Below are 13,271 nucleotides of genomic sequence, written 5' to 3' on the forward strand. Positions count from 1 at the left end.
CTTCCGACGTTGACCTCCATCTGCTGAACTGCCTTGTAGTTGTAGACTAGCAGTACCTCAGTTTTGTGGTGAGCTAACTGCAGTTTGACTCCACTCATCCAGCCCTCGCTTGCGTCAATTGTTTCCATCACCGACATCTCCACTTCTTCAAGCGTTAGTGACACATCATCCGTAAAACCAACCATCTTTACCTTATAGGGCAGCCGCAGTGTCAAGACTCCGTCATACACTCCGTTCCAAAGAGTTGGACTGAGAATGGAACCTTGAGGGACGCCCGTTGACACTTGCATTGACTTCTACCCTTCATTCGATTCGTACCCCAAGATTCTGGCGCTGGCACTGTTGAATGCTTTTTTCACAACTATCGTGACCTTCGACGCCTTTTCAGCACACTCAGGTACTGCTACAAACGCGTCTATCGTCGATAAGACTGCCAAATCCAAGCTGCATTTGCGACAACCCACGCTCACTCTCCGTACACTTCGACAGGCTGTTAAAGATGATTCTTTTCAGGAGCTTTCCGAACGTATCCCTCCAGGGAAATGGGCCTAAACGTGGCTGGATCTCCCAGTGGCTTCCTTGAAAGTTACTTTACTTGAAACAAGCAGTGCAAAGCGTGTCATTCCACCAGTAAGCTGGTCGCCGTCTGCTCCTTGGCTTCAGTTTTCCCGGCATAGTTGCGTCACAAGCTGATACCATCCTTTGTGTTAGCCTCGTTATCGCCGTCTTAACAAAGTGCATCAACGAATAGTTCCTCTTTCAAAAATTTTCGACTTCCTCTCGTGAGTTATTCTTTCCATTGTTGCCGAAGCGTTCCGTTGGCTGATGCGGTAGCGAATCGCTTGATGGTGGCTTTGCGTGTACCCTCACAAAATCTCCAGTTCCTATTCACCGACAATGCCGCACTGCAAAAAGTAACGTCGATGATGGATTCAACTTGTCAGTTAGCTGATCCGTCATCTGGCTGAAATGCTCCACTGTCCACCTTGGAGGTACATAACAACAACGACACCGTTGGTTTTGGCGATGACGAAGCCTTCACCTGAATTATCCACTACTTTCTGGATAGGGAATCTGCCCGTAACATGTATCACAGCCGTTTCCGTTCTATCCGCCACCTATTTGCCGTTATCAGGGGGAACTTGACACGGCTCTGCTATATCTCCATTATTATTTGCCTTTTATCGACCCTTGTAGGCAGGGCATTTGAAGCCACCCGTTTGATGATCGTTTCCATCTTCTGGAGTACATAGTACACTTTGGCCTCTGCGTCCAGTCTTTCACAAGATGACTGCCCAGTGTCCAAAGCTTAAGCACTTAAAACATGTTTCTGCTTCAATAAGTGAATGAAACAACCGAATTTAGTACTATACCATTTAATTCCACTAGAGTTTGCATCCTTTGACGAATACGTGTAGTTACATCTCAACTGTAAGATCGCCTTCAGTGTGACGAGGGCAGGATCAAACATGTCGTGCGTCGGTCGAGTGAAGTGAAAAAGTTCCGCGATCGGTTAGTTCTGTTTGATCTTTGACCTTGACGATTGCTCCTTGGCAGTGCGTCAAGAAAGCCCGAGCAGTCGTCAATTGTTTTCCCTCTCGGGTCATGCGCCTATTTTCTCTGAGTGCTTTTATATAGCCGAGCAAACGAGTTAAGCTGAATGTGGATTGTTGCTGCTCAGTCAAGGAACAAAGATCAATTGGTGAGCTCGTTTCATGCAACTATTTCTAATCTATAAAATATGTATGACTGCACATTTAATCTACTACTATGAATGGTTCGTCACTGTGAGTGTCGACATAAACTCTAATTCATGAATTATTTATGTTTAACATTTTTTTGTTTACAAAACACCCCTTTTTTATCTTTATTTTTGTAATTATAAAAAAAAAACTTTGAATGGTTCGACACTACAAGTGTAGACTTGCGAAAGGTTCACTTTATTCAACAAACTTTGGATGGTCGGCCACTGTAAGTGTCGGCATAAGAATAAGAGTGTTCTATGATGTTCCAGCCAATCGAGTGTTTTGTTGAGTTTTGTTTTGTTTTGTTGTTGTTTTCAAATAAGTAAAATATAATAACACATGCTTTCGTCCTGACAGCTGTTGGAATGTTACATTTAGATATTTGTTCAACAAACTTTGAATGGTTCGTCACCTCAAGTGTCGGAATAATTTTCCTTTACATAGAAATTGTTCATATCAAATGAAAATATTATATTTTCATAAAAGCATATTTATATTTGACAAAAAACTATTTATCATGGTCTAATCACTTATCAAAGTGAATCCTTTGACCCAACGATCCTCCCCATTAACAAACATCCTTCCCAGTAACCTTTGTGGAGATGCAGAGGCAAACACGGTCTCCAAATAGCAAAGGTTACACACTAACATTCCTTCCCCCAATCCCACCTGACTGCAAGGACGTGGCCGGCGCCGTTATTGACCCTGTATAAATAGAGGCACTGAATTATGCACACTGAAGAAGATTATGGCCAATCCCAGCCGAACTTCTAGTTGATTCTTTGTGCATTTTCACTGACTTCGGTCAATCACGGAATAGCAACCATTGATATGTGTAGACAGTCTAAGCTAAGCTAAGCTAAGCTTATTCAATCGCGGAGCGACTCTCAATCGGCATTTCGACCATCCCACTATGGGCCAGAAATCAAAATTTCGCGACAAAAGCCAAAAACCTTTTTTCAATAAAATTAATTATTGAGATGAATTTCCCATTATTGAGAACATATGTGATTGTAAACCAACTATCTTATTTAATTTATTACATTATTTCATTGCACTTTATGGTGCTCTATATTGTCTAAACTGTAAAACTTGAATTTCACCCTATCTTAAAAAAAATGGTTTGAGGGGAAAAATGGCTAGAAAAATTATTGTGAGTACATTTTTGGAAAACAAGTTAAGTGCATTTTACATGTCTGGTATAAAAATAACGTTAATTTAAAATTTAAGCATTGATTTTACAATGTACCAGTAATAATCACTATATTTTTACTATTTCACCATAAGAGTTAAGGAATTCCACCGTATTCGGCTTGCAACCAGTATGAGGTGGAAGCCTAGACTCCACTTTTTCATGTGCTATCAAAAGTTTTTGCATATATTTGCGGATGGTCGAGATACATCGATTTAAGTACATGCGATAAATTAGTCGATTTATTAATACAATCAGTATTTAATACAGTCAATTGTTCATACAATCAAAAATAAAATAAGTATGATTGGTATAAAATAACTAAAGCAGTCATAATCCACTTTTTTTTAATTTCTTTCTTAGTATCATTCCAAACATTACATTCATTTCTTATATCTAGGTGTTCTGTGTTATTAGACAACACTATCATCCTGATTTGGTAAAACAAATTTAAGATTTTATTAACATTTTGTTAACAACATATTACATTTCATTTGCCGTAGCAGTTCAGATTTTTTACAGGTGAGTTGATTTCACCTGCTTATAAGAGAAAAAAAAAACGCTTTGAATATACTTAACCTTACTTAACCTAAACATATAACGCATTAATCGTGGCAATAGAAGATAGTAACGATTTTTGCCTGAAATTATTAATTATTTCATTTGACATTTGTTCCAATGTTTCAACATTGGATATTATATGTAACTCATTGGTACTACACCAGGGAGGAAGCCTCAGAATCATTTTCAAAATTTTATTTTGAATTCTCTGCAGAGCTTTCTTCCTGGTATTACAACAGCTAGTCCATATTGGTACAGCATACAACATGGCTGGCCTGAAAATTTGTTTGAATATGAAAAGCTTGTTCTTAAGACAAAGTTTTGATTTTCTATTAATAAGTGGATAGAGACATTTTACATATTTATTACATTTGGCTTGAATGCCCTCAATGTGATTTTTGAAAGTTAAATTCTTATCTAGCATAAGCTCTAGATACTTAACTTCATCTGACCAATTTATTGGAACCCCTCTCATCGTGACAACATGTCTACTTGAAGGTTTCAAATAAAGAGCTTTTGGTTTATGTGGAAATATTATTAGTTGAGTTTTGGAAGCATTAGGAGAAATCGACAATACATTTGCAAGTATGAAGAAAAAATATCCAAACTTTTTTGCAATCGACTACAGATGACACACAAGCTTCGTCCTTTGGCGGAGAGGCCTGTGTCATCCGCAAACAAAGATTTTTGACATCCCTGAGGTAACTCAGGTAAGTCAGATGTGAAAATATTGTATAATATTGGTCCCAAAATGCTGCCTTGGGGAACACCAGCTCTTACAGGAAGTCTTTCAGACCTGGAGTTCTGATAATTAACCTGAAGTGTACGATTTGACAGATAACTTTGAATTATTCTAACCATGTATGTAAATAAAAGTTTTTTTTTTAATTTTACGATCAAACCTTAATGCAAAACACTGTCGAATGCTTTTACTATGTCTAGAAGAGCAAGACCAGTAGAATAGCCTTCAGATTTGTTGGAACGGATCAAATTTGTTACACGTAAAAGTTGATGAGTAGTCGAATGTCCATGGTGGAATCCGAACTGTTCATTGGCAAAAATTGAATTTTCGTTGATGTGAACCATCATTCTCTTCAAAATGACCTTTTCAAAAAGTTTACTGATGGAGGAAAGCAAACTGATTGAACGATAGCTAGAAGCTTCTGCAGGATTTTTGTCTGGTTTTAAAATAAATTGGAACAACCTAGCATTTTTCCAAGATCATCGTCTAAAATCACGGATTCAATTTTTACTTCACATTTTGGAATTGCAATGCTCCTGGCTTCAACAATGGAATTTGTTAAAGTTTCAAGAGCATTGTCCATATCGAGTTTTGTTTGTAAGGGAATATTAACATCAAGATTAGATTCAATAAATGTTTCATATATACAGTATTGGACAAAACATTTGCAACTTTTTCGATTTTCCATACAAAATGACCAACTTTGGTAAGCTAGATCTCAGTTATTTATCGTCCGATTTGAATGAATTTTTCACAGAACATCAGATATAACTTAAATTTTAACATATATTTTTGAGTGATTTTTCCAATCACGGGTTTATAAATTATAACGGTTTATCTAAAGTGTAATTTTCGACGAAAAATTCAAAACTATTTATCTCAAAATCTGATAGTCCTACACAAAAACTGTCTTCAACAAACTTGTTTACCTCGTTAAAATCTACAACTTTGCTGAAGATACCATGAAGCTATTCCTTCAAAATGTTTAATTATGTCATTTATAAAAAATCGTCAAAAAATTGACTTTAGTCAAACCGTTACTGCTTTTAAACTTGTGATTGGAAAAATTACTCAAAAATATATGTTAAAATTCAAGTTATGTCTGATGTTCTGTCAAAATTTCATTCAAATCGGTCAATAAATAACTGAGATATAGCTTACCAAAGTTGGTCATTTTGTATGGAAAATCGAAAAAGTTGCAAATGTTTTGTCCAATACTGTATTCTGAAGAGCACTCATCAAATAAAATTCTGCCGTTGGCATTACTTTGAGAATTATTTCATGACCTACGTTTGGCATTAAAGTCACTCGTACGGCGCACACTGTAGCCGTCGCTGAAAAAACGTGATCGAAATTGTTTTGACCTTGAAAACAAGATTTCAGTACTCTAGTGTCTTCGGGAAAGTTTTTCCATAAAATAATCGCTATTTTATGAAAGTGTCAATTTGGTGATTAATCCACCTAAAAGTGAGAACGAAATTTTATTTTTCGTATTTATGAATTTAAAAATAAACTTTATTCGGGAAGGTTGTAGGTAATATTAGAAGAAACAACTTCGCTGAAGACACCGTATGCATATTTTTTTGATTTTCATGTACATTTGTGGAGTTTTTTGTGGAACACCCCTAAAAATCACTTTTTTCATCATAACTTGGTTGGATGATTTAGTACAATTTTCTATTGTTCTAGTGTTATTTGTTATTTGCAAAAACGCATAACTTTCTTCAAAAGAGCATATTTTAATCTCTCATACTTTTCGAGTTATTGAAGGTTTTATATAAAATTTCGCATCTTTTTGACACTAAAAATAATTAGGTTGCGCACATGTCCGCAGTCTGAAACATGCTCATCCAATGGTTTGAAACTAATACTATGAAATGCAAAGAAAGCCAAAAGTGAAGAGTGTATGTTATTTAGTCTATTTGTCTGTGATAAACCTGTCTGAACAGATTATTCTGACCTTTTGTTGATTGATTATATTGTTGACTTTATTGCATAAAATTCGATACAGTGATGCCAGATATTCAAGTTAAGCCAATATAGGGTGTAGTGAATAAGTGTAAATTATATCTGCATGTAAGTAAACATTTTTTCAGACTTTCTTTTGACCGTCAGGCTAAAGCAGGCTAAAAGCGGGTTTCTCTGCATTTCATAGTATAAGTTTCAAACCATTGGATGAACATGTTTCAGACTGCGGAAATGTGCGCGACCTAATGATTTTTAGTGTCAAAAAGGTGCAACATTTTATATAAAACCTTCAATAACTCGAAAAGTATGAGAGATAAAAATATGCTCTTTTGGAGAGAGTTATGCGTTTTTGCAAATAACAAATAACACTAGAACAATTGAAAATTGCACAAAATCATTCAACCAAGTTATGATGAAAAAAGTGATTTTTAGGGGTGTTCCACAAAAAACTCCACAAATGTACATGAAAATCAAAAAAATATGCATACGGTGTCTTCAGCGAAGTTGTTTCTTCTAATATTACCTACAACCTTCCCGAATAAAGTTTATTTTTAAATTCATAAATACGAAAAATAAAATTTCGTTCTCACTTTTAGGTGGATTAATCACCAAATTGACACTTTCATAAAATAGCGATTATTTTATGGAAAAACTTTCCCGTAGACACTATAGTACTAAAATCATGTTTTCAAGGTCAAAACAATTTCGATCACGTTTTTTCAGCGACGGCTACAGTGTGCGGCGTCGCTCTTTGGCCTCATCTGCCGAGGTGGACGCTTTTCTTTTTTCTTCTACTCCATTTTTGTACATCCGCTTTGCTGGTTTTTCACCCTTCTGCCAATACTCCACTGCACTGTGACGTCACGCATCAATTTTGACAGGTACTGGTCCTGTTGTTTACAGTTTGGACTTAGTACTTTTTTCGAATCATTCTTAATTTCGTGAAAGTTTGCTGCGAGGAGAGGTCAAATCCACTGCAGATACCCACGGATCGTATTATTCTATCTTCCTACCGTGGAAAATCGTCACCATCAGCATGCTGGTGATAGAAATGCGAGATGAAAAAATGATGGAAAAAACGAACGAGTCCGAAACGTAAAAAACAGGACCAGCAGCTGTCAAATAAGTGAGGTTACACAGCTAAAAATATGTTGTAAATTTAAGTTTATTTTCATGCACATATTTGGAGCATCAAAATAAACCTAAATTTCAACGACCAATCCATTATTTTTCAATCGAATCCACTTCAAATTTACACGATCATGTAATATTCAATCATTTTTAGTTGAAAATTGAATGTATATTCATTTAATTTTACATGATGCTGTAACAACACACGAATTTTATTTATTTTTACAGTAGACTTCAGTTTACATCACATTGAAAATTAAATATTTTTTTCTGTGTAGGCTCGTCATATGCAGCGCTCTATAACTTTTCTCCACTCATTCTCCCGTGGAGTGAGTTCTGTTATCCGATGTTACAGCGAGAGCAGCTTTAGACGTCCCTAATGCGTATACCGCTGTTTCGGCTCTCTCCACTGCCATATCGTACTCTTTCACCGCCGATGGGAGTGCCTTCCGGATCTTCACGCTCTTTATGCTGATGCAACTTTTGAAGAGTGCATGGTGACGTCACGAAAAACTCTCCTTCTCTGTCCCTCTTTCATCACGCTCAATTGACTGTCCTGCTCTTTGACACATATGAAGTTTCGAGGTTCGTGGCGTGCAACAATCTATTGCAGTGCTGGGAATGGTAATAGTAGTAGGCTTGAATTTTCGCGGAAATCACGTGGTAGTACAGTAGTTCAAAAACGTGAATCTCATCAAGTAGCCTCTGTTGGGTGCACGAATTTTCTAAATCGTTAGTGTCATTGAAGGCTCTAAATGCGGGAAATGCAGCGGGAAATAGAACATTTTTCTACAGTAATTTTGGGTTGCCCATAGCAACGGGTGTTTTGCAATTTTCAAGGCATTTTGCCTACAGCAGCGATGGGCGTGAGTTTCACTGGCTTCGCTGACTGTGATTGGCTTTGTTTGGCTACTGTAGAGTGAATTTCAGATTTTTTCCCAACCCTGATCTATGGATCAATGCACGCGTTCACTCGTTGACGTTTGAGCGGTGCCGTGTTATTTATGTGACCATGGTAACGAGTGAATTTGGCACCGCTCAAACGTCAAACTAGTGAACTTGTGCATGGATCCATTGCAACTGGTTCTTCTACTGCTGTCATCGTTGGTAGTAACCTCAGTACACCACTTCTTGCGAACGGATTCGCCACATTTACTGCGTTGTGGTTATCTCCTATCATGCTGCAGGGTCCCCCCTTCAAACCGCTATCTCTACCCATGGTAAGTTGTCACCCTCATGATCCCAGGGTTGTCTATGCAAGCAGTGAGGCCATGCTAGAGTTGACAGCGTACCATGTTCAGGGATAGGCTCTAGTCAGGTATTGCCATCAGACGTAATAAATGCAAGTTACTAAATTATTTTATCGCTGATATATATCTACAGACTCTGATATTTTAATTCTTTATGTTTCAATTTCCTTATCAGGGAATGTCCATAAATTACGTCACGTGAAATGTGTCCCTATTCATCTTACTCCCAGTCCACTATATCAAACTTTTTGAATGTCCTTCATGTTTTATCTCGGTCGTCACGTTTCCCTGAAAAACTCATCCTTACTTTGAGTGCGTGACCTAATGCAATGCAATTTTGTAAAATAAATAGACATCGACGACAAAATAGTAAAAAGTGTTCACTGAATCACATTTAATTTTAAACATAAGTCGCACCCTACTGGCCAATTGCATGAGAAAATAAAAGTGAACTTGAAACCGAGGGACAGAAGGTCTCCAATCAAACGAAAGGCTTTTTTCCGTCCTGTTCGGCTCGCCTAATCAACCCTCCCGATCGATCGATTGATCGATTGATGATGGGATCCCAGTGTGGCAGGATTTGAACAATTTAATCTAATCTGGCATGCGACGGTCGGGTATGCGCTATGTCTCGAAAGGTACTGCCATGGCGAGATAAAATATGTGCATTTGGAATTATCTAACAGCGAAGAGGGGTTTGGTTCGGGGAGACTATAGGATGGGCATAGGAACTTCCCGGCTGTGCTGTTTTTTTGCTAAGTAGTCACTCAAGGGGGGCAGATAAGCGTAGCGGTAAACTCGCAACTATACAGCAAGGCCAGGCTGAGAGTCGCGGGTTCGAATCCCACGTATAGAGGATCTTCTCAGATTATAAATTTGCTCGACTCCCAGGTCATAGAGTATCTTCGTACCTGCCACACGATATACACATGCAAAATGGTCAATTGGCAAAGAATGCTCTCAGTTAATAACTATAAAAGAACCGTAAAACGGGGTAATTTTGATAGTTTTTTCGAAGAAAACTTGAATATTTATGCGTGCTGTTGCAAAGAATTACAATTTAAATAAATACAAAAACAAATACTTATACCCTAGTTATCGATTGCTTTTGATAGATTGCCAAAAGATTTATTCTGAATGGATATATTATTTTCCATATAATCAAAAGTCGGTTTTCTGTTTTGGGGTAACTTTGATAAAGGAGTATAAATCGAACTAAATTGAAAGAATTACGGAACATTTATAGGGCGTTGCATACCTTTAGGCATTTAACGCTATATGGAAATTTCTGACTTAGCAAAATGCAAAATGCAAAAAATATTGTAAATTTTTAATATTTGCATATAAATCCTCAAATGCACTTGATTCCAACAAAAATAGCTTTGACATGAAGTGTCATACTAAAACTCTTTATTTTTGCATTCGTTTTTCTTAACTGATGGACAGAAACTTCGTTAAAATGTTGTGGGTCTCGCACTATCAAAATTACTCGCATTATCAAACGTACTCCGTTTTACGGTACTCATAAAAACACTAAGCTGCGAAGCAGGCCTTATCCCACTTGGGACGATACGCCAGAAAGAAGACAAATAAGTCGCTTAAGTTCATTATCTTGTTCAGTGTTGGTTCAGAAGTTACGTTCATCGACGTTTGTTATGGCAGCATCAGAAGCAGCAGCCAGCGGGCTTAACAAGGGTGTGACGTCTGCTCTGCTGAAAACGACCGGTCGTTGAGTTTATGATGGGCTCCAGCGGATGATTGCACCTTGGCAAAGATAGAGAAACGACAAGCCATCAATAAGGCGGAGGTGGGTAAAAATTCTGTTTGCAAACATTTGATTAGATAATTAAGCTGATACTGGGATGATTTTATGAGGAGCCATGTGATCGGATTGTTGAAGGTTTGGAAACAATTGTAATTGTTATCTGTTTTGTTGGTATTGTTGGAGCACGGAAAAAAATACAGGAAGATAGCTGCAGAATTCAGGTCTTTTTTACAAAAGCTATTCATTTCCTTCCACTCTTTTTTAAAATGTTCTTCTTGGCTTAAAAAACTTTATACATTTCCATGAAAATTATTATACTTCTATACTCTGCCAATTTCTGTGTTATTTTATTTTTTTTTTCTTTGGCACATTCTGTCCCGATAAACCAAAACGTCTTACACTAATTGCATAATTTCGTCCAGACAGTCTGCTGAAACGCACCTCAACCGGCACAGATCAAACCCATTCATCTGTCTCAGTTTCGCAACTCGGTCAACCATCTAATCTTGCATCCGTCGGTAATCCATCAACTTCGAAGGCCCATCATAGGAGTGCAACAGCTGTGACCAATACCGATAATGAGAAATATCGGTTTTCTAATCACCAGCTTCCTGTCGATTGCGTTTGCACCTCACCAAGAGGTAGGTATTGTTCTACGGAAAGGAATGTGCTGTCTTGCCGTTATCGAGCCGGAGCATCGAATGTCACTTGCCATTCCATCATCTTGGAAACATGAGCGATTAACTTTGTCAGTGGTAGGTCAGCTTCTTCAGACGATGCTACTTACGTAGGATGGTGGCTGACGCAAATGAGTTTGCTGATACCGGTTTGGTAACTTGAGTTCTATAACAAATTGCAGAAAGTCTGAACACATGTAGCTATGGACACATGAGAAATATAACAGTAGTTTAAAAACACAATAAATATGCTTCTTAAACCAAGTTCCTCAGGATGACGAGCCCCCAAAACTTAGATTAAAAAAAAAACAATGATACGCAATTGAGGCATAGTATTTCACGTTGCTAAATAATAGTGAACAATCTCATCGTAATTGGTCGTCTTCGTCGTAAAACACATGTCATTTGCGGGGAGGCTATTAAACTTTTATTACATGCAATATCAACATCAAAACGATGTTTTTGAACAAATAAACCTCAATAGTAATCCATCTTATGACAGACAAGACTTTTCTGTTTTATTTAAAAACCAACATCGACAGTAAGTGAACTAATATGTCAATATTACCTTTTTTTGGCGTTAGATACACGTCGAACTTTCAAGAGCACCGAGTGGCATATAATCATAATTTCATGACTTCAAAATTATGATTAAAGTGTCCAATCCTACATTCATGTAAATGGAGTGATCGAAATACATAGCAACATTTTATGGAATTTTGCCACCAGAAAATTTTAATTGTAAGCTGAAATGTTTGTAGACGAAAGTAGTTTTTGATCACTTTATTAATCAACCGTCAGTCGTCCTATAGGGTACTGAGTACACATATTTTACGAAAAGTCGAAAAACACGTTGAAATTCGATTCAAATTGATCCGGGTGTTAGTCCTATTCCAAGATCTACTCTTCTTTTTGCTCGTATTCTTAACCTAAGTTTCAATTAAGTAAACCAGTGTGACCACTCGTGTAACATTTTTTTTACACAAAGTGGACACATAAAACTTTGAAAACATCCTCACCCTTCGGAGGCCATCGGATTGTGTCCCGGGGGAGCCGATGAAGTGGACATTTCGCAAAACATCTCGAACACGAATATCTCAGGATTTAGATTTTTCAGCAAGATGGTGTCTTCGGCAAAGTTGTTCAATATGCCAAGAACTAACATGTGATAGACCGCTTGTTTCAGAATTTTGCCAGCAGTTAGCGCTAGTGAGCATGTAATTTTCCAAACACAGATATCTCAGGATCCTAGGATCACCTAGAGAGATGATGTGCCGTTTGATTCGGAATTCTTGCACAAAACGCGCTGATGATAATGTATTTTTTCGAACGCAGATATATTTGGATCCTGAATGCTTCGAAAAATTATCCTGAGATATCCTCATTACTAAGAAATATGATATCTTCGGCAAAGTTGGTCTTTAAAATTCTTTCAACAGCTGTTGAGCATGCATATTTTTGATTGCTAATATTTGAGGATCCCGTTTACATAGAAAGATGGAGCCTTCGGCTAAATGGTTCAGTAAGTCAAGTACAAATTTTTTGATGGGCTACACTTGGTTCGGAATTCTTCCACTAGATGGTGCTACTGAGTATGCAATATATCCAACTCAAATACCTAGGATTGTCGTCGCTTAATCAAGAAAATGACGTCTTCAACTAATTTGTTTATTTTGTTCAAGGCTAAAGTATGTAAAACATGTGATAAACTTTGATTCGAAATTATTCCACCATGCGGCGCTTATCAGCATGAAAATTCCATAAGTAAATACTTTAGAATCTGAACTACAGCCAAACTTCCTGTCGATATTAAGGGGTCTGTTACACAAATACGAAGATTTTAGTACAAAGCAATACACGGGATGACACGCACACTACAACATTATTCGAATCACCTAGAACATGATGGTGATTGCATGTGTTGTTTATAAACAACACGCTTAACTTGCTAAGCTCAAAAATGAGTGCCGAGCGCACAAAATCGGCCTCTCTTCATGTAGCACATATTCTGTGCAAAGGGGGGTGTTCACAGTTTTGTGTAAACGGTGGTAAACAAAACTGAATGAGTGAATTGTGCAAAGAGGAGGAACGCTTAGACTGCGGAATTCGCTTCCATTTTTGTTTTGCTTCTGAAAACATTAAAAAAAAACATTCAAATTGTTTTCAGAGATTTTTTCATTCGAATAGCCGAAGCGGAAGCAAATGGGAAAAAACTTTCGCATTTGCGACCATCTTCCGGC

General features: G+C 37.4%; 1 long non-coding RNA gene across 1 annotated transcript; it reads left to right on the forward strand.

The window, feature by feature from the left end:
- Positions 1–10,211: 10,211 nt before the first annotated feature.
- LOC110675958 lies at positions 10,212–11,274 on the forward strand. Its single transcript, XR_002499951.1, has 2 exons — positions 10,212–10,396; positions 10,781–11,274. It is a non-coding gene; the product is annotated as an uncharacterized LOC110675958 (long non-coding RNA).
- The last annotated feature ends 1,997 nt before the right edge of the window (positions 11,275–13,271 follow it).

This window comes from Aedes aegypti, chromosome 2 (assembly GCF_002204515.2).
Source record: "Aedes aegypti strain LVP_AGWG chromosome 2, AaegL5.0 Primary Assembly, whole genome shotgun sequence".
Lineage (NCBI taxonomy): Eukaryota > Metazoa > Arthropoda > Insecta > Diptera > Culicidae > Aedes > Aedes aegypti.